The 26,491-nt window shown below is 50.0% G+C and overlaps 1 protein-coding gene across 3 annotated transcripts in view; it reads left to right on the top strand.

Annotated features, from left to right (window-relative positions):
* Positions 1–26,491, top strand: part of TERF1 (telomeric repeat binding factor 1) — a 529,145-nt gene that overhangs the window by 379,228 nt on the left and 123,426 nt on the right. The window lies entirely within an intron of this gene.

Here is a 26,491-nt window from a genome sequence, read left to right on the forward strand (position 1 = left end):
TCAAATTAATTGAAGTCCCCAACCCGATTGATAAGCGTCAAAACACCTTGCCCCCTTAAGCCTCTCAAAGATCCCTCAGAACTAATCTGGCAAAGATCATACCCGGGGCGTCAAGGAGGGCTATAAGCTGGTAATTCTGGGGTTACACTCTCCGATCAAAAGAGGGATTCCAACTACACAACTCCACCGTGCCTCACACGGCTACTAAATATGTCTGAAAAATATTTGACCCAAACTTCTTCAGCAATAGGGCTAAGCTACAGCATGCCAATCTGCTCATATTGACTTTGCATAATCTCCCTCATGTACTTCACGCCATGCCGTATGGCTAATTTTACATGTATGCAGCCATTCCACGTGTGTTTAAGGCCTCTGCTTTGCTGATCTTGCCTGTATGCAAACCTTTTATGAGCCCTGCCGCATTGCCAATTTACATTTATATGCCTATTTAGCCCTAGCTCTGCACCCCTGCTACATAGCCATCATTGTCCTGTACTGTAATAGCCTCATCATCTTGCCCGAGAATTTCTGTGTACTAGCTTACCGGGTTACAGGCACATACAGCTAAAGTAGAATCTAGCCATCCTGACCTGTCCTAGAATACTCTGTATACTGTGCATATTGTGCCTCAAGCCCATTCTGAAAAAGTTGAATTTTCCCACTGTGACCCACCTCTCACCACTAATATGCCAGGCCACCGTATCTCATTTATTCTTAGGATACTTATCACCTCTCAACTGTTCATTAGTGTAGTATCCTACCCTAACTCCACCTGCCTAGTTGAGAAGAAACTACCCACTCATACCTCCTTTAACATGGCACCGAAGCCCAGTAGTCTTGTCCAGCCCTACGACCAGCCTACAGGAAATTATACCATGATCCCGTGCACTACATACATTAGAAATCTTAACCTATGCAGTAGACTCCCCAAAATCATTGAGCCGCTGACCAGATCGCTACCACCTTCTAATAAGAAAACTTATGGTTACCACACCACGGCAACTACTAGCGTCAAACAGCCCGCCACCCTACTCACCTGTAATACCTCGGATACACAGTCCCCTATACCCATCTCCAAGCCAACAGCTACTAATAGCTTTCCCACAATTAAAGCAGATAATCAACCCCTTAAAAGAGCTCTCCTGAACGCTAGGTCGCTGGTGGCTCATGCTATTGACATAGCTGACCTAATCATAGAAGACAGCTTAGACTTCCTTGTCATAACGGAATCATGGCTACACAACGCCGCAGGACCGGCACTCATGCTAGCCATCTCAGAAGGATATACTATAATCAGACAAGACAGAGCTGGCTCCCGAGGCGGGTGAATAGCCATTATATCTAGAGACAGCTTATCTCTAAGACTAGTAGACCCACATGACCTACAACCCTGTGAAGCCCTTTCCATCAGACTACCACTAAAGAACTCCCAATCACTCAACATGCATATAGTCTACAGACCCCCTGGCCCTATTGGCACTTTCGAAGAGGACTTGCATAACCTAATTGCCAGTAACCTCAAACACACCTTGTAAGTATTGTTGCTCAGTGATTTTAACCTAGGCCTAAATGATCCTTCAGATAAACAGGCTGTGCCAATAGCAAACTCCCTTAATGCATTAGGACTAACTCAAAAGGTGAGCGCTCCCACCCATACTAAGGGTAGAACTCTGGACTGGGTAGCCGACCACAATTGTAGTTACCATCGCCTCTATTTCTCCCTTATCTTGGACTGACCATTTCCTTGTGTCCTTGACACTTTCCACTAATAGAAACTTATAGCACCCCAAGAAGTACCACCCTGTCCAACCAGGTTAAAAAAGAATATAACAGTGGACAGTGTGATCCCTAACATCCTACCCACCCTAAATTCTTAGCCAGATAACCTCGACCCAAGCACTATGGTGCAAGAATATAATAAGATTATGCTCTCCACCTTGGACAAAGTATCCCCCCTCAAACTGAGAGCCAGTAAAGCTAAACTACATCTTAACAAATGGTTCACTCCACATTTAAAGGACATGCGACTATTAAAAAGAAAGTGCGAAACTGACTGGCGTGCTTGCCTCTCCCAAGAGAACAAAAAGAAGCTAGCGTCCACTGCGTCACTCTATAAAAAGAAATATGCCAGGCAAAAAGAAACTCCTACAATGAACGAATAGCAAACTCCAACTCTAGCATGAAAGAATTATTTAAAATCCTCAAAGAACTAGAGTCCCCATTCTCTCAACCCGACATCTGCATCAAAGACCAGAACTGGTGCTCAGAAATACAACAAGCACTAACCAACAAAATCAACACACTCCAAACTAAAATAAAAAACAAAAAAGACTCTCTGAACTTATCTCAACCAAATAACTACCTCTCCCCTCCAAAGTAAATATCTCCGACCCAAATACCACATTCTGCTTCACCAAAACAACAATCCTTGAAGTGGAAAAAACTATCCTTTCTCTTAAACCATCTAACTGCAAAGGGGATATTTGCCCAGTGCATATCATAAAAGAGGCTGCAAGAGACCTCTTCCCCCCCTTTATCTCTAAACGGATTCCTTCCTTTGCCTCTGGCACTGTCCCAGCCAATCTCAAACAATCATGGGTGCCCCCGCTTCTCAAGAAGCAAACATTAGACCCACTTATCGCTACCAATTACCGTCCTATCACTACGGTACCGTTTTTACTTAAAATCTTAGATAAAATTGCTTACTTACAGATCCAGAAACATCTCAAAGTACAAACTTCTTGGGGTCCGACAGTCAGGATTCCGACCACTGCATGGGACGGAGACTGCACTGATGGACTTGAAGACTCAGATCGATGAGCTGAGAGATCAAGGTAGAATAGCATTATTGCTGCTACTTGATCTCTCAGCTGCATTCGACCTAGTCGACCATAAGGTCCTCTGTAGGTATCTAGACACAGCAACCCGCTTATCCACAGGTGCTGTTAAGTGGATAGAATCATTCTTGAGTGACAGAACTAGCAGAGTATTCTCACCCTCTGCAGCTGCAGATCCTACCCCTATTACGTGTGGGGTCCCTCAGGGTTCTTGTGTGTCCCCCACTCTCTACAATATATTTACCAAGCCATTGTTCGATGATCTGGACCTTCTGGATGTCACCTACACTAACTATGCAGATGACACTCAGATTCTCCTCCCTCTTTCTGGGGATCCTGGCAGGGTCCTGGCGTTGGTCAATAGAATCTATCTCATCATTCAGGCATGGATGGCCACCCACGGCCTATGCCTGAATGATGACAAGACATAGTTGATAATCCTCGGTTCCCCTTCCAACATCTCCAAACTAGGGCATGAATATGCCTCATTCATCATTGACGGTAACAATACCATCGTCTCTAAGGAGGTAAAAATGCTGGGTTTCTACCTTGATGCAACTATGTCCTTTACCAAACAACTAAACTCCCTGGCGTCCACCACAGCTTACACCTGTAAGCGGATCAGAGCAGGTAGGCCCTTTCTGTCTAATGACAACTGCCTCATGCTGGCCAGAGCATTAATTCTATCAAGACTAGATTATTGCAACGCCCTTTACAGCAGTGCCAATAAAACTACTATCCAAAAACTCCAAATATTACAAAACAATGCCATCAGAGCTGCTTCAGGCATTAACAAAAGAGTGCACATCTCTGCCATCAGATGACACCAAAAATGGCTATCTACCCATAATAAAATACAACTAAAAATTGCCTCCTTGACATACAAAGCACTACATAACGTGGCACCAAGCTACCTAATTGACAGAATATCTAGAAGAACCTCCAGTAGGCCTTCTAGAACCATCAACACTAACTGTCTGGTAGTACCCAGATTCAAATCCTCCAGGATTAGTGGCAACAGCTTCCCTGTAAAGGCTGCTAAACTTTGGAACTCCCTACCTCACCAGTTGAGAGCCGACCTCCCCTATTCTTTCTTCAGAAAAAATCTCATCACTCACCTCAACCTGACTGAGAGTTAGTTCTCCTCTGAAACTGTTACGTTAGCACGACCTGTTGCTAGATTGTCTATTTGTTAATGGTGCACATCCTTACCTACCAAGATGTAAATGACTCTGCCCTTCTGTGTAATTTAAGCGTTGTATTTTGTATTACTATTTCTTGTATAATGTGAATTTTCAATTACTGCCTGCACACTATGTAACATTTGTAAGCTTCGCATATCCTTCTGCGCCCTGCTACTCCTGGGTCTGGTGCGCTCTATAAATGCAATAAACAAACAAGCTGTTGATCACCTTTATAATAATTTAAAATGTACCAGAATTTTGTGCTCTTTTTAGAACTTAAAGCGACCAACATTTATTGGCTGTCTCTGTGGCCCATCAGAGCCCTCTGGCCTCTATGCCAATTGCTATATTTCTGTTTTAATAGCTTCAGCTTAGATGCCATCGATTGACTGTCAAAGGGCGTCGGAGCCCTAATTTCAGCTCTCAATTTACTTTTTCTAGCTTGAATTTCAGCATCAAACACATGTTTATGTGAAAACAAGCTCGGAGTAAAGAAAGTATTTTTCACTGCAAAAAGGTTCGCATAAGGTATAGTCTGCATACCGATCATAATATTCCGATTGAGAACTTAAGTATTTATTAACTAGGCGCATGTCCAGGGCCGATATCGACCCCCAATTCCATTTAAAACTGTTTCTCCCAGACGAGACCAACAAATTCTGCCGATACATATCTTTCCTTACAGGTATCAAAGGACAAGACCACTTAACCACCAGCAAGTTCGGGTCACTGCTTGTTTGCAGGGCTACAGATAATTCTTCTATACCCAGAAAAAAACCTTGTGAAACTAAATATTCAATAATGGAATACCGGGCCGATATCTACCTTTACACTTCCATTTAGCATACAAAAGCCCCTGTCATCCATTAAAGCTAGCAATCTCTTTGCTTGCAGATGTAAATTAGGGTCATCATAAGGGAGACACCTTATGTTTAAATCACTGGCTATAATCACCGCCAACGTTTCTGGAATCGGCTGCACATACATTGAGCAAATTCGTAATCCCCTCCAAAACGATGTCTACATTTATACCCAAAGGGTTCCAGTAGAGGTTCAACAATGCATAGTGCCCTTGGGTCATTCCTTGTTTGTTTGAACAGACCAATTTAGTCCGTTAAGAAAACGGATTGGGAGTGGCCCAAGATTCCAAGCTGAATCCTCTTCCATTCCGACACCGTCCGCAAACCCGAAGAGGGTTTACCCTGTTCACCCGTAATAGCAGCAGAAAGATTTCATGAATACCCACCTCAAAAAGGCATTTTCCTCAACCAAGTTTCTTGCAAAAAAACTATATTGAGGGAACTCAAATGGATATCTTTGTTAGAGAAAAGGTGCTTGAAACTTCACGTATTCCAAGATCATTATGATTTGCGTAGATGGGTGCCTTACGGGTGGCTAGTAATATGAAGATCTTGAAATCAACGTTCCTGGTAACCAAGCCCAATCTGTCATGATGCCTACCCCCGGGGACCCAGACCAAGTCCAGCAACCCCGGAAGCAGGCATCAAGTTATCCCAAGCAAGCCCAACAACCCCTGCTAGGGTTTATTTGGGTGCAGTCCTGGCGCCTATGGCGCCAGCCTCATATGGAGATTCAGTCCTGGCGCCATAGCGCCAGGCTCATAGATTTAAACTTACCTGATGCAGACCATGCTGCAAGAGCTCCAAGCCAAAAGAGGCTTGGAAGGGACTACTTTACTTAGGGACTATTTTTGTACTTGGGTGGGGCTGGGAGGAATACTTACCGGGGACTACTTTGGAGGCTATTTAAACCACGCCAGAAGAGCAGCACACGCTTCGCGTTATTCTGCATCCAGCAGCGTAACGCTCACCGTGCCTGCAAGTCTGCATCCGGTCTTCTGCCACGCCCGCCTCGAGTTTGTAGCTCCTAGAAAAAGGGAGAAAGAAGGAGAAAAGGTTAGAACAAGAGCAATACCTTTGATCCTTACCTGAATTCCCGATCCATCGCGCCTTTGAGCTGGAAGAAAGAATCTATTTTATGCGCGTCGCCTGCTGCAGCGCCGCGCTGAACTCACCGGCCTTCGCAGCATCTTCACATTCCACCGCATCCTCCTGCATGTTCCCGCCGCACTCCGGCACCTAAGGAGAGGACAAGAACGGCAAGGTGAGCCAAGGGAATACACAGAGGAATATTAGTTACCCCCCCATAGACTTACCTGATTTTACCACCGGGGGTACTATTCCCCTTCACGGGTCGACGCAGCTTCCACTGCACCTTTGCCGAACCCCGGCCCCTAAGGGGAAACAAAAGGACATCAAGGTGAAACAAAGGGACTAACAAGGGGAACCCTCCTCACCACAATAGACTTACCTGATTTTTACCGCCGGAGGCATTATTCCCCGAGACTTCATACTTCTCTCAGCGCCTGAATAAGGGAGAAAGCAACAGGTAACATATTGACATTATTTTATCGAACTGTGTTGGATAATACAAATCCTTACCAGAATATTACCGGTTGCCACGAGGAACTCTTCACTAGGGTCAAGCTGCAACCTGCAAGAAATCGGACAAGAGTGAAAGTCAGGCATTTGAACTCTTACGAACTACATTCTTACGGCGTCTTGCCGGGAATCTCGGAGTCAATATTGTTCTGGAACTCACCAACTCCTTCGAGCCAGTGAAGCAACTGGTTGTCTACGCGCCCCTGCGCTGAATGCAGGATGGAGAGCTCATCTTTTCAAACCATCAGGTGAGACTATAAGAGGGGACATCAAAGGTGATCAGTAGGGAGAAAAGCAGGGGTGGGGGGTTTTACGCTCAACTCCACGGGTGGTTAATTCCCTTTCTCCATTTGCAGAAGAATATTCCTACGGTCCAAGCAAACGAAATTAGGTGGGCCAGTCCAGTCCGTCATCTCGGCCCTACGTGTCACGTTGGTGGAGACCGCAGCTGTCCAGTTCAGATCAACGCCTCTGTGGGAGCCAGGTGAGCGTAACACAATCATCCCCGGTATCTAGCTGGGGAATCGTTCTCAAAAATTCTATGTCTCTGAGCTTGTTAAGAATCGACTGTGAACAGGTCACTCTTAAAGGTAAAAAAGGAGATCGACTTTCCTTCAAATGGGTTCTATGTTGGTCTCGAGCTGCTAACAATACTTGGATTACTAAGTTAGATGGAATATGCAACAAGACTCGATCAATAAATTAGACTTGAGCTGTGTCCCTACACCGTATAGCCCTCCAACTCAAAATAGAGTGGAATAACCTCAACACGTTAATCTATTCAACGTAACCATATCATGAGTATCCCGTCCCCTTTCTAGAAGGAGACATTGAAAGGGCCCTGAATCACCTTTCCTGGCACCCAAGGATGGCAGGATCAGATTTCACCTTTAATTAGATCTATCGCTATCAGTTGACATGCCCCGGTTAATAGGAGGTCTTGAATCTCTTTGGTCCCTGTGTAATTGAACCCCAATCCCTATAAAGTGATCATTATCTAGAACCAAATACTGAGAGGACTGATCATCAAACCCCCAAACTTTAGTTCAGCTTATTACTTAATAGTCTCTTCTGTTTAAGAAGTGACGATGTGTTGGAGCTTGTGGGAACTGTGGATCACTGCGCTATTGTTTATTGCTCTGGTGTTTGTATGAACTTCCACTGTTCGTCTGCCACCTGTACGGGGATCTCAGATGGACACAGCTCCTGCTGTCCCAGTGTTTCCGGTTAATTGTTATGGTAACTGAGATGCAATAGTCCTACTCCGGCACTGACCAAGCGGTACTTGATATTAATAAGCTTTAATTTCCACACTTGGAAAGTGTTTGCAATATATAATGCTACGCCAAAGGGAAGCCAAGCTAATCTGCAAATACAGAAATGTGCTGCTGGACCGCAACACAGAACATGAATTGAATGTATTTCTATGATGTATATATACTCTCACATTTACTTGTCTGATTTGTGACCTTGCCACCAACAATTTACTCTACCAGACGTCACGGATTGTTGATCTGAACAACAGTTGGGTTCTTTTCCCAGCCTAACCCAGATGAGTGATGTATTTACTCACATTCAGTTGTCAGAAACAGAACGGCGATGATTTCACTAAAATGAATGTGAACTATGCACATACCAGGCACTTGTCACAGATTTGTCATGCCACTATATATACAAAATGTACACTATGGTCTTGTTTCCTGTATGAATGAATACAAAAAACCACAACCGGGAATATCACTATTCACTGGGCACTCTGTCACGACAAATCACCACTTGCACATTGAACAGCCTTGGGAAAAGCCTTAAGGTTGAAACACGTGTCGGCACTAGTAAAACCTAGGCATTTGCCTTTTTGGTATACTATGAAAGTCTGAAATAACTAGAAAGTATGTCACAAGAATGACAATCATTGTATGAAGCACGTGACAAACAATTAAGCAATATATATTGCAAATACTTACCAAGTGTGGAAATTAAAGCTTATTAATATCAAGTACTGCTTGGTCAGCGCCGGAGTATGACTATTGGATCTCCGTTACCATAACAATCTTCTGTTTATTTGTCTTAAACTCAAATGCGTATTGGTCTTCGGGTTTATCCCCCAACGTGTGCCCTCTTTGTAGTGTCACATCTTCAAGCTAGGGGCACCACCTTGTTATATAAATCTGGGGCTGAAGAGATGGTCCCCTCTGAAGGGACCCCCATTTCCTTCAAATATTCATAATGAATATCAGTCGAATACGTAGAAATATTCAATAAATACTTATCATTAGGTGAGAAGGTTGCACATTCCACAATCAGCATAGCGTCCCTATATAAAGCCCGCGAGTCGGCAGACTTAAAACGTAACTACTTTCGCAGTAACTTTCTTTTGATTCACCTTCTTCTTTTTCCCCTTTAGCAGGCCGTGGACGAGTAGAAAGAGTACAGATCCATTTTCTAGAATCTGAAGTTCTAGAACGAGCACCTGATTTTGGATTTTGTGGTTTGTTTTCTCGGAGCAGGACATTTCGCCACAGCCGGTTCGGCGTGGGCCGATTAGGCGTGGCCGATTTGGCACGGCCGGTTCGGCGCCGGAGCCGGTTTGGCGCGGCAGCCCGCGCCAAACTGGCCGCATAGAAATGTCCTAGAGTCTGAAGCACCTTTACTAACACAAAGTGCTTTCGGAAATGAAGGGGGAAAGCGAGCAATGGTTGCTTAGCAACCACACAGAGGCATCCGGAAAGAAGATTGGTGGAGCTCCTAGTGCCTTTCCTATTATTGAATTCTGCATGCCCAGGAAACAAACATATCGATGAGTGGGCCCCAGCATCCCTTTATAATGCAAGGTTTTGTTTACTCCACTTGGTAGGCTTGTGCAGGAACGAACGTCTGTTAGTTCCTTGCGAATGTACACCTCACTAACCATAGGCCGTCCATATAAAACTGTCACTGGACATTCCCTGGTTTCAGTCCTGGGCAGACGTTTAACAGCCTAATACGCTCCGGGGTTTGCAGAAGTGGCTCACTTCAGCTGAAGTAATTGGAATAAAGTACCGAGATTACAATGGTTTGTAAAAGGAAAGGAAATACGCCGTCCCTAGCGACAAAGGAACAAAGGATTGTATAAAAGTCAAAAAAACAGATCACGGCGCACCAAAACATCCCAGGGCCAAAACATCCCGTCGCCGAACTGGCCGCGTGGAAACGGGGTGTACCGTTGTTTTCTTCCTTTTTTTGACCAATTTAGCTCTGCTCATCGAACACTAATTATAATTGGTTATTTATAACGCGCTTAATACCCAGAGGTTTCTAAGCACGAACCCGGGGATCGAATCTGTTACTCTGCGTCGTCTTGCTTCCAAGGCCAGTGCGTTGCCCCCGAGCGAATCTCCTGAGACCTAGTTTTGGCACATTGCAGCTGCACCTACTCAGAGGTATTCTACCTTTTCATACTTTCCCCCATAAACTCACTGTCTCCAGAGCCCTGATTCTCTCCAGGCTGGTCTACTGCAATGGCCTCTTTCGAAGGGATTGTGTCCTCCGACGTATTCCACATCTATGACCGGTAATCACCACAGCTGTGCTGCTTTGGAAAATGTTCGGCATCTGCGTCCTACGTCGATGACGTCGATACACTGTCCCTCGAGGGCCTCTGTCAAGCCGACTTCACCGGATGTTAAGTAGGACGCACGACGCCCGTAGCCTCAGTTCTGTTTTTTCCGCAAACGTGTTCGCTATGGAATCTCAGCGCGCCTCAGTTCTTCTGATTGAATCGGTTCTTCGAACTTGGTTGTTTGTGAAGTTTCATGTCTTCGTCTTCTACCCCGCGGTCGGGCTTCATGAAGTGTCAGGACTGCGGTTCCAAGATGTCGCTTACGGACCCGCACGATGTCTGCCTCTGGTGCCTCGGCGAGGACCACGCCACCGATGACTGCGGTGAATGGTAGTCTTTGACGTCAAATGCCTTGCGGGAGCGTAAGAAGAAGCTGACTGTATGTAGGGTTTCCAAACCCCGAAAGTAGAAATCCACTTGGCTTTTGACCGATGATTCGAGGGGCGACTCTCTGCGTCGGCGTAAGTCCAGGGGGTCTAGGTCCCGGAGTGGTTCCCACCATTCCTCTGCCTCTTCTAGGCACTCTCGGAAGTGCCGTCACCGGTCGTCTTCCCCTTCCTCGTCCGAGGACTCCGCCAGACGGCGGGTAGCTTGTCCCAACAAGCATTCATCTCCGGCGGAATGGGACGCATTTCGCAAGGAGATGATGGTGATTTTTGAATCGCAGGGCTCTGTTCCATCTGCGCCTTCGAGAGAAGCCTGCTTCGAATGATGATCTAGGGCCACCGGAGCATGCCTTCGTGCTCCGGTCGTCGGCGCGAACATCGGGAGCCGTCGAGGTCCCGATAGGACAAGGTAGATCGCTCTAGCCATGCCCGTTCCAGGTCCCAGTCTTCAACGCCCTCGAGACCGTCGGAGCCTGTGAGGCCTTCTAAGAAGGCATCAGCGCCATGTCCATTGAGGGGCTCTCTCGAGGCTCTGCCTCCGAGGAAGTCTTCAACGCCATTGGTGGCGTGGCCGTCTAAGGACACGCTCGGGGCTCCTGCCTTGAAGCTGTTGTCGAAGCCGTCGGCGCCGATTCCGTCAACGCCTTTTGAGGAGGCTTTATCGGAGGTGCCCCGGAGACCGGTGGAAACCCAGAGGAAGGCACTGAGTAAGTCGGTGAGGCCTGTGTTTGAGCCTTTTTCTGTACCCTCATCTAGGGATTTATTCCAGCCTTTGGATTATATCTCAGAGGTGGATGAAGGGTCAGATGTGGAAGGGTTTGTCCCTCCTGAGGTTCCTGATGAACTGTTGTCTGGTCATAGCCAGATGGAAGACCTGCGTCAATCCTTGCATGACGCCAGTGGTCTGGACACCTCTCCGGAGGTTGAATTTGGTAGGCCTGAGCCTGGTACACACGCCGAGTCTTCGTACAGGCGTCTCATGTCGAGGGTGACCGAGTACTTGGGATGGTCTGCTCCACCTGTGGATTTTCGGCAGGATGACCTGCAGATATTTTGGACCAAGGTCCACCCACTGACCCATTTTATATGGCCTTGCAAAGAAGGGTGGTGGCGGCTTGGACTGCTCCGGAGAGTCTCCCGGCAGTGAATAAGTCGTTGCTGAAAAAAAAACGTCCATCCAGTGGCAACCCCGGCTACTTGTCTTTGCACCCCACTCCGGAGAATTTGGTGGTGCAGGCGGCTACGGCCCAGACGAAGCAGGCGGCATACCCTACCATCCCTCCTGATAGGGACGACAAGCGCTTCGACGGTTGGGTGAAGAAAATATTTTCATCTAGGGGTATGGCTTTAAAGGCAGCCAACTCTGTTTGTGCCTTGGCAAGATTCACTCACACTTTGTGGAATTGTGTATCTTTAGCGGCTGATCATATTCTCGAAGGGGAGGAACGGGATGGTTTTCTTGCCCTCGTTCAGGATGGGAAGGATGCCATGTGTGAAACCGTTCCGTGGCAGACTGTCAGCCAGTCCATAGCAGCGAACACCGTGATGCGCAGGTTTGCGTGGTTGCGGAAGTCAAGGTTTGCTCCTGATGTACAGTCCCGGCTTCTCAACATGCCCTTTGATGGTGACCATCTTTTTGGCAGCAAGGCTGACGAGAGCCTTGAGAGGATGCAGACCTCCAAAGCTGCAGTGAATTCGTTTAGCGCTGCAGTTCGCCAACCTCCGCCTTTTCGTCCTAGGGACAGCAATGGAGGGGAGGTTCCTTTCGATACTACTCGTGCTTTGGTAGATCGAGGGGAGCTGCCAGTCAAAGGGGCCAACGTAGGAGTATCAGAGGTGGAAAACAAGGTACTCGAGGTGCCAAGGCTGCTCGGGCAGTTGCCTCTTTGCCCTCAGGCACTGCCACAGCCGCTTCAGCTCAGTCATGAGGCCATGTCCCATGGTTTGCCGGTTGGAGGAAGGCTGGCACAGCATCTTGTAGAATGGCGTGCCATTACTTCAGATGTGTGGGTTCTGGAGATCATAGCCCACGGCTACTGTCTTCCTTTCCGGCAGAGGCCTCACGACAATCCACCAGGGAAGCTCTCTTTGAAGAGTCCGGATCCGCTCCTTGCGCAGGAAATCAAATCCCTGCTGGAGAAAGGCACCATAGAACTGGTGCCTGTAGCAGAGAGGAACAAGGGATGGTATTCCCCATATTTTTTGATCCCGAAAAAAGACAGGTGATTGAGACCCATCATGGACTTGCGTGGTTTGAACAAGCTCCTCAGGAAGGACAAGTTAAAGATGGTTACTCTCTCTCTCTCTCTCTCTCTCTCTCTCTCTCTCTCTCTCTCTCTCTCGTCCTCCAGGCCCTTCAACTTCAGGACTGGTTGGTGTCTCTCGACCTCAAGGATGCTTACTTTCATGTGCCGATTCATCCCAAGCACAGGAAGTACTGCATTTTCAGTTTTCGGGTCCTGCCGTTCGGATTGACCTCTGCCCCGAGCGTCTTCACCAAGCTCATGGTGGTGGTGGAAGCGTATCTCAGGAAATGGGGGATTCACGTCTACCCCTACCAGGACGATTGGTTGATGCCGAGCAAGTCCTGGATCATCTGTCAGTCACATGCCACTCCCTTCACAGGCTGGGCTTCTCCCTCAAAGTCCCACTTTACACCTACCCAGCGGCTCCAGTACATTGGAGCAGTGCTCGACACATCCCTGGGGCAGTGCGTGCCTCCCCAGGTGAGGGCTCATCACAATCTGCAGATGGTGGACAAGTTTGAACGTGCCCAGAGTCTCCCGGCATTCGAGTTCTTGAGGTTGCTCGGCCTCATGGCATCCTGCATTCGACTGGTGCCAGAGGCCAGGTTGCGGATGAGATCTCTGCAATGGGCTCTCAAGATGCAGTGGTCGCAGTCCTCCGGCAGGATGTTGGATCCCGTTCAGGTGCCACCCTCGGTCACCCAGGATCTTCTGTGGTGGGCCGTAGAAGGCAATCTGATGAAGGGAGCTCAATTTTGGTTACCCTGGCCAGAGGTAACGATCGTGACAGATGCATCCCTCACGGGATGGGGAGCTCATGCCAACGAGTTGACAGTCAGCGGTCATTGGTCTCCGTCGGAGTCCAGACTCCATATCAATCTGTTGGAGCCGAGGGCCATCAGGCTTGCTCTGAAGACTTTTCTGCCGTCTGTACGGCGGAAGAATGTCCTGATTCTGACGGACAATACAGTGGACATGCACTACCTCAACAAAAATGGGGGGCAGGGTCTCTCCCACTGTGCAGAGAGGCGATGCAGCTCTGGTTCTGGGCCATCCAGTAGGAAATTTTGATCTCGGCAGTTCATCTGGCTGGAGACTAAAACGAGGCGGCAGACTCTCTGAACAGGCAGAGCACGGTCTCTCACGAGTGGGAGCTGGCTCTGGAGGTTCTCTTGGAGATCTTCACCTTTTGGGGGACCCCACAAGTGGATCTCTTAGCCACCAGCGTCAACCCGAAGTGCGAAAGATTCTGCTCGCAGGAATTTCCTCCAAGAGGAGTCTTGGGGGAAGCGTTCGTAGTGGAGTGGTCCTTCCCACTGCTGTATGTGTTTCCTCCAGTCCCCGTCATTCTGCAAGTGCTGCGCAGGTTCGGTCCCTGAATGATCCTCATTGCTCCGGCATGGGCCAGAAGAGCATGGTACCCGGACCTTCTTGACCTGTCCATCTGCCCTCTACGCCGTCTTCCCTACCAAGACGATCTGCTCTCACAGGAGGGGGGTCGGGTTCTCCATCCAGAGGTCAAGTCTCTCAACCTTCATGCTTGGTTTCTGAAAGGTTGAGTTACAAGGATTGGGACCTCCCTGAAGACGTGATGGAGGTGTTGCTTTCGACGAGAAGGCCTGCAACAAAGTCCCTGTACCGTTGCTGTTGAAGAAATTTCTGCGACTGGTGCAGGGTAAAGAATGTGGATCCTTTTTCATGTGCCATTCCTGTGGTTCTGTCTTTTTTGCTTTTGTTGGCCAACAAGGGCGTGTAAGTGGGTACCATTAAGGGTTACCTGGCGGCCCTGTCCATATTTAAGCGCTCGTCTGAGAAGTGTTCTTATTTTAAGATTCCTTTCATTTCTCAGTTTCTGAAAGGGCTAACTAATGTGTTCCCACCGTCACCTTTCCAGGTGCCTGGTTGGGATTTGAACTTGGTTCTGAAATTCCTAATGGGAGCTCCCGTTGAGTCCTTACTTTCTTGTCCTTTGAGACTGTTGACCTTTAAAATTGTATTTTTGGTTGCGGTTACTTCCTCTCGCAGAGAGAGTGAGTTGCAGGCACTATCTGCCAAGCCACCTTTCACGGTGTTCCATAAGGACAGGGATGTCCTTAGGGTCCGTCCTTCTTTTCTTCCGAAGGTTGTGTCGGACTTTCATTTGAGCCAGAAGGTCATTCTTCCGGCGTTATATCCTCCTCCGCATCCTGGTAAGGAAGAGGAGAGGCTCCATAGGTTGGATCCTAGGAGAGCTTTAAGTTTCTACATCTCACGCATGTCCCGGGTCAGAGTGGACGATCATCTCTTTGTAGGATAGGCTGGAAGGCGTTTGGGTCAAGCTGTTACTAAGCAGACCTTGTCCAGATGGATTATCTTGACAATCTCTGAATGCTACCGTCTGGTGGGTAAGGACCCTCCTGTAGGCTTACGGGCCCATTCTACTAGGGGTGTGGCTGCCTCTGCTGCTCTGCAGAGGGGTGTTCCCATTCGTAACATTTGTGAAGCAGCCACATGGGCCTTTGTCCATACTTTTGTAAAACACTACCTGGATTCTATCCATGGGCAAGATTTGGCCGTTGGCAAGGCGGTCCTCTATTCTGCAATTTAATTGGGCAGTCTAAAATTCTAAATTCTTTTCCCACCTCCATACGTTGGTACTGCTTTGGGAGTGTGTCATAGATGTGGAATACGTCGGAGGACACAATCCCTTCGAAGAACAAGTTACTTTCTTACCTGGGATGTTCCTCTAACGTATTCCCCATCGCACCCTCCCAGACTGCCCCTCTACAGAATTTCTTATGCGATTGCAGCTTACGTTTCCGCAAGGCTTTCTGTAGTCATACTGGCAGAAGATTGGTGCCACACGTTCTGCGAAAAAACTACAACTTAGGCTACGGGCATCATGCGTCGTACTTATAACATCTGGTGACATCGGCTCGAACGAGGCCCTCGAGGGACAGCATATCGACGTCATCGACGAAGGACGCAGACGCTGAATATTTTCCGAAGCAGCACAGCTGTGGTGATTACCTGTCATAGATGTGGACTACGTCGGAGGAACATCCCATCGAAAGAACGTTACCATGTAAGAAAGTAACTTGTTCTTCTCAATCTGCCTACCTCTACTCCTCGCCCCCTGCAACTAATCCAGAACGGGACTGCAAGACTTAACCTTGGCCTCAAACCCAGGGACTGTATCTCTGCAGCCCTGAAATCTCTCCACTGGCTCCTGGTTGCTGCAAGTATAAAGTTCAAGACCCTCTGAATCGTCCACAGTGCTTTCTGGGGCCGGGGCCCGCCGTATACCAACTATCTCTTCCGAAATACCTTAATTCCAGAGCCCTTCGCTCGGTATTAACCAATTTGATTGAATATTGTTGATCGAATGGTACATCTGACCGAATTCAGCCAGTACCATTAGATCGATTTGATTCAATCAAGTCAATTAAAAAATACCGAACATGGGGATTGGGGGATGTGGAGGTGCTGAAGATTGGAGGCGGGGGACGAAAAACAAAAAGAAAAGGGGACCCTGCAGTGTTTGATCCGACCCGAGAGAGACGGAACTGACGCTGCAGGGTCAGGAGAGGCAGCAGACAGAGAAAAGGTAAGTGGGGGGGTGGGATCTATTAAGGGTGGTTGGAGGGACTTGGATTTGGTGAGTTTGGCCGCTGCACAATGTATTTGCAGGGAAATTGCCTACGGTCAAGTCAGCCGCGAACAATTCTGCCACGGTCAAACAACCCAGATCCCTTCGCTCAGCTACTCCAACTCTGAGGGTCAGACTCTTCTCCAGGCAGAGAGTGGGGGTTAGATCAATCTCCTCTGCAGGTGCCTCCCTCTGGAATGGCTGCCATTCCCCTCTCAGGCTTGAACCGGACCTCCTAAAATTCTGTAGACAGCTCAAGACCCTCCTTGTCTCCTCTTCCTTCTCTCTCTCTCTCTCTCCCTTGCGAACTAACCTTTCTAATGCGCTGTTAGGAATGCAATTTTCCTTCCATTTATGGACCCACCCCCCCCCCTTTTTGTTTAGCTAACCTAACCTGACTTTTTCCAGTGGAGCACAAGCTTCGGCTGCACTTCTCTAGTTATGGGGAAACTGACACGTCCTTCAGGCTGTCAGTACTGGGAAACTGTTTCCCTTAGTCTTTGACTGTGGCCATTTCTTGGTCACTTTTTGTCTGTGACAAGTACCTTAAATTCTCCAGCAAGGGCTCTGGCATGGATTCACATGCTCATGAATATTCCCTGTCAGTCTGGGAATCCTTGGTAAAGAAAAAATCAGTTGCAGTTTGATTTCTGAACTGACTTTCTCCTAACAACCAATCACTGAGCTCTGGGTCATACTGCCCCAGCCAATGACTGCCCTCTACCTAAGCCCCTCCTCTAGTAGCCATCTTCAGATTTTTACTGCATGTTCAAATGTTGGGAGTCCTTGTGTTTAGCGCTCAAGCTTTTACTGCGTTTTTTTTCTTTTTGGAAGAGTTTTACTCTATTTTTCGGTCAATCGAGCCTTGTGCTCCACCGATCTACCTTCTGATTAACGGGGACCCGTTTTCCAGCACCCGTCAATGGCGAGTTTCGTCGAGTTTCTTCGTGGAGGCTTCCAGAAGATTCTTCAGGCCTACGCTGCGTGTACCATGTTGGAGGAAAAGGATTCAACACCCCTGTTGAAAATTTGCTCTGACTGCGGCTTGTGGATTGTCTTTTCAGACAACAAGCATTCCCAGTGTATTTACTGCCTGTACCTATCACACAAGGAGGAAGATTGTGCGTTTTGCAAGGAGATGGCCCCTCGTACGATGAAGGATCGGCACAGGCGGCTGAACGAGTGGCCCCTGCTCAGGGTGGGTCGCAGCAGCATGCCTCTCCCAGTTCCAAGAAGGCTGAGTGGGCTTCTAAGACCTTTGTGGGCATCCCTCCCACGGGTGTTCAACAAAAGGCTAAGCACCGCAAGTCCACTGCCAACGAGAGCGCCGTTGCGATGGGCTCCTTGGCAGCCAGGGCGCGTTCGACATCTCCAGCTTCAGTCGCCCATAAGGAGAAGGCCAAGCAGGACAAGAAGGCCTCACAGGACAAGGCTCCGGTCCTGACTGTGAAAGCCCAGGTACAACCGGCGAAGTCCCAGCCTTCCATCAAGGGGGTGGTGGCGTCTCTTGCAAAGGCCACCGAGACGGCCCCGCAGGGCGCAACCCCAAAGGTGAGGGTCTCCCTCCCAGGATGGAGGCTGAATTCTGGCCCATAGAAAAGACCCCACAGAAGATGCCTGTCATCTCCCTGTGACCTTACCCTCTGGACGCGAAGAAGGGGTGGGAGGCCCGGTGGCCCTCCAGGTTACAGATATCTCCTCTGAGGAGGAGCTCGTCTGCCTGCAAACCATCCAGGAGGAACCCTACAACGAGTGCGCCGACTAAGGCGATGATGAGGGTGACGACGGCCAGGATACCGTCGAGGAAGAGCAGCATAGCGACGAGGGCCTGGGCTCCCAGCCGGTTTCCCAGCTGCCTATTCCTCCTCCACCTCAGCTGCTGTCAGAAATCCACAGCAATTACTTGACCACGTAGTGTAGCCGAAGATTTCTTCCCAACAATGCCACTGACTGGCCACCTAATAACAGACAGTCTGAGGCATTCTTTGAAAGATGGAAATCCACAAACCGCCAGGAGGATCCCAGAAGACGCCCAGAGGATAATCACAATGCGATGCCAGCAACTCCAGGACCCTATGAAAAACACCCTGATTAAGTAACAACACAAAGCAATATGTTCGTAGAATACTACAAGTAGCAGAACCAACCTCAATTGGGAGGAAGACAGGAGCTGGTAAGAAGTGCAGGGAAAACTATCCTCCTTAATGCTGTGATAAAGCAAACAAAAGACAACAGAATAAGTGGTGGAAGTTCTAAAGGTTTGAGAAATATGTGCAATGTCAATTATGTACCTTACTGTGGACCCAAGGGATGTCAGCCAAGAAGAACAAAAGTAAAGTGCTGTATCCAAGTAGCAACAGCCCACCTGTCCCCGCCGACACGAGGACGCCTTCGTAGAGTCCCTAGTTCCAAATGGGGAAACCCGACGAAACGAGGACGAACAGAAGCACACCAAGCAGGCAGTCTCTAGTCCAAGGTGTACGACTGGGGGGAAACCAGATACGGGCTGATATTGCACTGGAATACAAGCACTTCAACTGGAAGGTCATAGTGAAGGTTTAGTCAGACAGGTCCGGTACGCCATGATTCGTGGAAAGAGCAAGAGACACTGTATTGAAACGAACAGCACAAGTAGCAGACAAAGGAGCAGCAAGACAAATCCAAAGGAAACGTTCCAGGGTTGAATTACCAAAGTTCCAATAATGTCCAGGCAAACAAAGCAGACAAGGAGTAGGCAGGAGACTGGTCCAAAACACGAAGTCCGAGGTCGAGGCAGCAGACAATCCAGAAAGTTCAAAAAACAGGAAATGAGGCACACTTCCGTGGAATCAGAATCGCGGGACCCATGGCAATCGAGCATTAAGTACTGCAAAATCACATGACCTGGATGCGAACCTGATGACGAAACAATCACGGGCGCCATAGTTTCCAGGCCAACCGCCAGGAACGACCGTAACGTCCCGTAGGCTGAACCCTCGGGGAAATGTAGTGCAAATCATGACTTGGTGAAAAACGGCGAAGGTTCTTGTGCAGAACGAGTCGCTTAGCCGTTGCCTGAGGTGTGGGTGAAATGCGTGTGTGTTTACTCATAGTTTGTGAAGTATCATGTGAACTAGCAAAGCCTGTGTGAGACCTTGTGTGCGTGACTGGAGTCTAGTGGTAGGTGGATACCTAACAGCTGCCCCCTAGAGACCTCTCGGTGAACAGTCTCTCTGCACTGCATACTCTGGTCTCGGAGATGCAGACAAGGATGCCTATCGCGCTGGTGGCCCATCCCATGGCCCCGGCGATGGCTGACCCCCCCCCCCCTGCTGACAGGGGAGCCTCTGGCCAAGAAGCCTCTGGCCAAGAAGGGAGTGTACACCCTCCACCTCCTTGCCACCCTTTGACCCCTTCGCCCACCTCCCTTACCCCCCCCCCGAGAGATGAGATAGACCCTGACACGGCAACGACAGGCATGGACGACGACGGTGGGATGGGGGACCACCCATCACCACCTCCCAGATCTTTCGGCCGGGTGAGATAGGCTTGTTCCACGCGATGATCTCCAGTGCTTCGGAACTCTTCCAGCTTGCTCCAGAGAAGGAGAAGGAGGGATTCTTATATCAACGCCACGAGGCGAAGAGAAAGACCATCCTCTCGGTGCCACTCCGGGATGACATTTGGGACAAAGGTTTGTGTCTCATGAAGAAACCTTCTACGGCCCCAGTGAAGCGGGATCACCTTGAGAAGTACAGGGTGCCGGACTCTGTGTTCAGCGGCACCCAAGAAGTTGTCCTCAGGTGCTTCTTCCTCTGCAGCATCCACCCCTCTGGACAGCGAGGGCTAGAAGTTAGATACCATGGGACGACGGGTCATCTATTCTGTGGCGGCGACCATCAAGGCCGCCAACGGTCTTTCCATCGTGGCACGCTACGACCGGGAGATGTCGTTCAAGATCAAGATCGCTTCCATCCTAGACTTCCTCCCCGACGACAATAGGTTGGGAGCGCTGGAAATTCTACAGGAATGTGAAGTGCTGTCGGACCACGTCTTCACGGAGGCCACAGATATTGCTGATGCGGGGTTCAACCAAATGGACAACAGCGTTTGCCTTAGTTGTCGTGGCTGGCTCAAGGCCATCAACATTCATCAGGACGTTCAGTCGAAGGTGTTGGACATGCCCTTTGACAGGGACAATTTGTTTGGGAAGGCTGTGGATGAGTCTCTACAGGCCATAAAGACGGACACGGAGATGAAACGTGCCTTGGGCACCGTTCAGCATTGGAGGCCGTGCTTTCAGCCCTTAGGCAGAAAATCCCAGGGATCCTCGAAGGGTTTCAGTGGGGGCTCTGCTTCTTACCACCAACCCTCCCACTCTTCGGCCCAGGAAACCAACAAGGGCCGCTCCAAGGACTTCGGAGGAGGAAGTTTTTGCCACCAGGGTCCCCAAGGCGCCCCTTCGACGTCCAAGCCAGGATTGAACCGACCGTTGCATCGAGCCCCCACCCGTGCACCCCAGTGGGAGGCCGGCTGGCGAACTTAGTCAGCGTGTGGAAGACCATCTCCACCGACAGTTGGGTGCTGAATGCTCTCGTCCGCGGACACACCCTGGAATTTTAACTGAAGTGTCCCCGAATACCAACATTGGCCCGGCAGGAAAACCACATCCCTCAGCTGCTCCTGGAGGTGTGGGCCATGTTAAGAAAAGGCCTGATATAGAGCTTGTCCCAAAGAGGCTCCGGGGCTCGAGAGTGTACTCAAGGTACTTCCGCCTCGTCGACTAAACAAATGCATCAAGTCCCAAAAGTTCTGGATGTTCACTCTTCAGCACATGCTCGGGCAGCTCGAGGAGGCAGACTCTGTCCTCGCTGGACTTGGAGGATATGTACTTCCATATCCCCATTCACAAGGGACACCACAAGTTTCTGCGCTTTGTGGTTCAAGGGAAGCACTACCAATTCAAGGCCCTTCCCTTCAGATTGAAGTTGGCACCAAGGGTTTTCATCAAGTGCCTGCCACTAGTGGTGGCGCAGCTGCGACTGCGGGGGATCCACGTCTACCCCTAGACTGGTTCATCCGGGCCAGTTCGAAGAACATCGCCATCGACCACACGGCGAGGACCGTTCGCCTACTGTCGGAGCTGGGGTTATCGGTGAACTATGCAAAGTCCTGCTTGGCTCCGCTGTTTCTGGGATCCCGTCTCAACACCGTGTCGTGCCTGGCTTCTCCGTCAGAGGAAAGGATAGCGGCCATCTTGGGCAAGTTGCAACGGCTGTTGGCACTGAAGGTCGCCACAGTGAGGACCATCAAGTCTCTGCTCGGCGTGAAGTCGTCATGCATCTACCTCATCCACCTATGCAGGACACGGTTGCACTCCCTACAGGAGTTCCTCGATGACAGTTGGATACAAGTGTCGGGAAGATTCCAGGACGAGATCATGCTCGACAAGAGTTTCCGTTGAGCGATAAGGTGATGGGGAGTTTGTGCTCATCTCTCAGGAAGTGCGTATTTCCAGACCCCGCCGCACCAGGAGAAGGTCACGACAGACGCCTCCCTGGAATGATGGGGAGCTCACACCGGAAGTCTTCAAGCAAGAGGCCTGTGGCTGCCGGAGTAGAAAACGTTGCACAACATCATGCTGGAGCTGCGAGCAGTGTTTTGGGCCCTCAGTCCTTCCTCCTGTCCCTCAAGAGCAAGGTGCTGCCAGTCTTCATGGACAATACCACCACAATGTTTTACTTCAGGAAGCAGGGGGGCACCAGATCCACCGTCGCTGTCCAAAAAAGCGCAGGACCTATGGCACTGGGCCGTCACCCAGGGGATATTCCTCATTCCTTTTCATCTGGCAGGAGTAAATAACACTGTTGCCTACTCAGGAGTTGTGCTCTTGCCATGAGTGGGAATTTAGGCAGGATCAAGTGGATCTCTTGTTTCCGCAGATGGGGCAATCACCAGATCGATCTGTTTGCATCGGCGACGAACACCAAGTGCCGGAGGTTCGCCAGCAGGTTTCCCCAGCCGGGAAGCATGGGGGACGTATTCTCATTCCCCTGGGACGGCCGGTTTCTGTATGCGTTCCCTCTGTTGCTGTTGCTTCTGCGACTCATCAATCAACTCAGACGGTCCCGGTGCAGGATGATCCTTGTCGCACCATCGTGGCCGAGGCAGATCTGGTACCTGGACCTTCTCAGCATGTCAGCGTCCCCTCCAGTCATGCTTCTGGTAGTCGCAGATCTTCTCGCCAGGGAAGGAGGCACAATTCTGCACCACGAACCAGGATTACTGAATCTGAAGACCTGGCTCCTGCAGAGTTAGAGTTCAGGGGCTATTATCTCCCAGCGGATTGCAAAGAGGTGCTTGCCAAGGCCAGAGCATTGTCTACTCTAAAATGCTACAGACATAAATGGAAGAGGTTCGCCATTTGGGCCGTGCACAGAAGATCTATCCTCCGAGTCATGGCTCCGCAGGTACTACCATATTTGCTGTTGGCCAAAGCAGGACTGGCGCACGCTTCCATTAAAGTTCATCTGGTGGGTATTTCCCGCTACACCAGATCTCCTGGACGGTCTTCGTTATGGTCACACGGTCTGGTTAAGGAGTTTGTTAAAGGGCTGTTCCGTTTGTTCCCGCCGGTGAAGGCTCCAGCCCCGGCGTGGGAACTCAATGTGGTGCTGACTCGGCTCATGGGCCCTCCATTCGAACCTATGCAGACAGTCCCACTGAAGTTCTTGTCGTGGAGGACAGCGTTCCTCATGGCCATCACCTCTGCACGACGAGTGAGTGAGATTCAGGCCATGTCCTGTAAGCCACCTTATTTGACTTTTCACGACACAGGGGTGGTGCTGCGGACGCATCCTGCCTTCATGCCCAAGGTGCCGTCAGACTTTGATCTAAACGAGCACTTGGTGTTGCCTGTGTTTTTTTTCGACGTCTTCGTCGCCGGCTGAAAGGACTTTGCACTCGCTGGATGTGGCAAGAGCGCTAAAGTTCTACGTGGACTGCACAAAGAGTTTCTGGAAGACGTCGCAACTTTTTGTGAACTTTGGCCCTGTGAACCAAGGCTTCCATTTCCAGGTGGCTCTCCGGCTGCATCACCCATTGTCACTGGTTGGCAAACCGACCTTTGCCTGGCCGTCCCAGAGCCCATTCGACCAGAGCGGTCGCTGCAACTACGGCGTTCCTGTCTGGTGTGCCCCTGCTAGACATCTGTAGGGCTGCTACGTGGAAGTCGACGCACACCTTCACAGTATTCTACTGCGTCGACAGGGATTACAGAGTCGGCCAAGCAGTGCTGCGCAACCTGCTCGCTTGAAGGTGAGCCTGGTGAGGAGGTGTCATGATGCCTACCCCCGGAGCATCAGGCCAGGCCAAGCACCCCCGGAAGCAGGCATCATGCCCTTGGGTAAAAGCCCAGCGGCCCCTTATAGGGACTCTTTGGTCTCAGTCCTGGCGCCTTTGGCGCCAGGCTCATGTTGGACATCAGTCCTGGCGCCATAGGCGCCAGGCTCATAAAGGGAGGTGTTTTGTGCACTTACCTGATGCAGACCATGCTGCACGCTTCAGGCCTCCCTGAGACCTGAAAGGGACTATTTTTTCATAGGGACTATTTTTTCACTCGGGCGTGGCCAGGGAAGGATACATACCTAGTTGGGGAAGGATACATACCTGGGACTTCTTTGGAGGCTATTTAAGCCACGCCCAGACAGCAGCTCATGCTTCGCGTTGTTCTGCTTCCTGCAGCTTAACGCTCACCGTGTCTGCTCCTGCTCCTGGACTACAGCCACGCCCGTCTTGAACCTGGAAGACCTTCAAGGAAGGAAGAGAAGAGAAAGGTGAAAACCAAGGATTATTTCAAGCTTCTTACCTGCATCCGGAATCTTCTCGCCAGCATCCCTGAAGGAAGACTTGCTCGCTGCAGCGCCACGCTTCACTCACCTGTCCTGTCCTCGAGACATCTCCCGGCTCCATCGCGGCTGTCAGCATCGGACGCCACATCTCTGCACCTAGGGGAGAGAGGAAGAAACAAAAGGTGAGCAGAAGGACACACAGAAGGAAAGTCTGATTAACAGCCATAATACTTACCGGCTTTTCTTCCACATTTCGGGTCGGCGCCGCCCCGTTGGCAGGTACCGTACCCCGGCCCCTATGGGGAAAGGACTAGAGACATTTCAGAGGAACGATAAGGACATCTAGAGGGATCGCCCTCATTACTACTCACCTCGGCAGGTTAACCCCTCGACGCATCGCCTTCATTCTGCGCCTGAAATAAAGGACAGATCGCAGGTGAGAAAGACAGCATAAAGGGGGCCTCACTTGAACTTTGAACTTTCATACTTACGGCGCATCGCTCAGGAAAGTCAAGTGGATTTTGCCAGCGCCATTCTGAAAACCAGTGAAGTCACTGGACGAACGCGCGCCCCTGCACCAGAAGCAGGATGGAGAGTTCAACCTTCCAAACCATAAGGTGAGCTTAAACCGGGTTTGGAGGAATAGAGAGGAACGGAGGGGGGAAGGGGGAAGCTAGCACACCATTCTGCAGACTGTTAATCCCCTTTCTCATCTGCAGAAGGATATTCCTACGGGCCAAGGAAGCACGATTTGGAGGTCCTGTCCAATCGGTGTTCCGGGTCCTGCGCATCACGCTAGAAGAGGCCGCAGTAATCCAGACTAGATCAGCGCCCCCGTGGGAACCAGGTGGGAGTTACAGGAGGTAAGAGATGCTTATGTTGAGCCTTGCCACCTCCCGTGGTTGTGCATGTGTGTACTGCTATGTATTCTTTATTCATGGGAAGAGATGCTTATGTTGAACCTTGCCACCTCCCGTGGTTGTGCATGTGTGTACTGCTATGTATTCTTTATTCATGATCATGTGAATCCATGCCAGAGCCCATGCTGGAGAAGGAACAAGTTACTTACCTGTAACTGTTGTTCTCCAGCATGGGTCTGGCGTGGATTCACGTGCGAACCCCCCAGCCTGCCCCTCTGTGGCTCTTCTCTTGGTCCTTTTCCCACTTTACATGCTACCTAATTTGAAGATTGCTGCCAGAGGAGGAGCTTAGGTAGAGGGCAGTCATTGGCTGGATGCAGTATGACCCAGAGCTCAGTGATTGTTTTTTAGGAGAAAGAGAGTTCAGCAATGAAACAAACTGATTTTTCTCCAGCATGGGGTCTGGCATGGATTCACATGCTCATGAATATTCCCCGTCGTCAGGCCGGGAATCCTCGGTAAAGAAATAATCAGTATCAGTTTTGTTTCTGATCTGTCTTTCTTAGTAGTAACCAATCACTGGTCTCTGGGTCATACTGCCCCAGCCAATGACTGCCCTCTCCCTAAGCCCCGCCTCTGGCAGCCATCCTCAGATTTTTACCACATGCTCAAGTGTTGGGAGTCCTCGTGTCTATCTCTCGAGTTTTTTACTGCGTTTTCACGCTTTTTCAGGATATTTTCTCATTTTTTCGGTTTATTCGAGCCTCAAGCTCCACCGTTTCTACTTCCGACAACGGGTTGCCATTTCGGATTTCTTCTACGCCCCTCAAGGGTGAAGTTTTCGTCGAGTTTACACTTCTTGGAGGATTCCAGAAGATCTGCGGCCTACCTCCTACCTCAACGGACATGGCCTAGGACAAGGGAAGCTCGACGCCCGGATCCAAGCTATTCAGGTGCTGCCCTGGATGCGGATTGCAGAAAGTTTTCAAGGAGGACGAGCATTCGCGTTGTCTCTACTGTCTTCATGAGGACAGGACGCACGTGGAGAAGGACTGTGCGTTCTGCAAGAACCTTTCGGAACAGACCAAACAAGATCGTTGTTCCCGCCTGGCTGGAGAAGGGCACAGCAGGTGAGAAGGCGAAGAAAAAGTCTGAGCGGGCTTCTAAGTCCTGTGAGGGCGCCCCGGCAACGTGGGCCCAACAGAAGGCCAAGCACCGCGAGTCCGCGGGCACCAGGAGCGCCGAAAGGTCAGGCTCTTCGGCTGTCAGGCAGGGCGCTACTTCCCCGGCACGTTCGACCACGAGCCAGCGCTCCGGTTCGGGGAAGAGGAAGTCCGAGAACGCTGCTGGAGCGGACCCGGTTGATCTCGAAGGGGGAGCGAGGTGCTGACCCTCCCCCAAAGACGAAGGCCCAGGACGCACCTAAGGTGGTGAGGGCTTTGATCCATCCGGCAAAGGCCT

The sequence above is a fragment of the Ambystoma mexicanum genome, chromosome 5q (genome assembly GCF_040938575.1).
Source record: "Ambystoma mexicanum isolate Mex_15411 chromosome 5q, UKY_AmexF1_1, whole genome shotgun sequence".
In the NCBI taxonomy this organism is placed as follows: Eukaryota; Metazoa; Chordata; class Amphibia; order Caudata; family Ambystomatidae; genus Ambystoma; species Ambystoma mexicanum.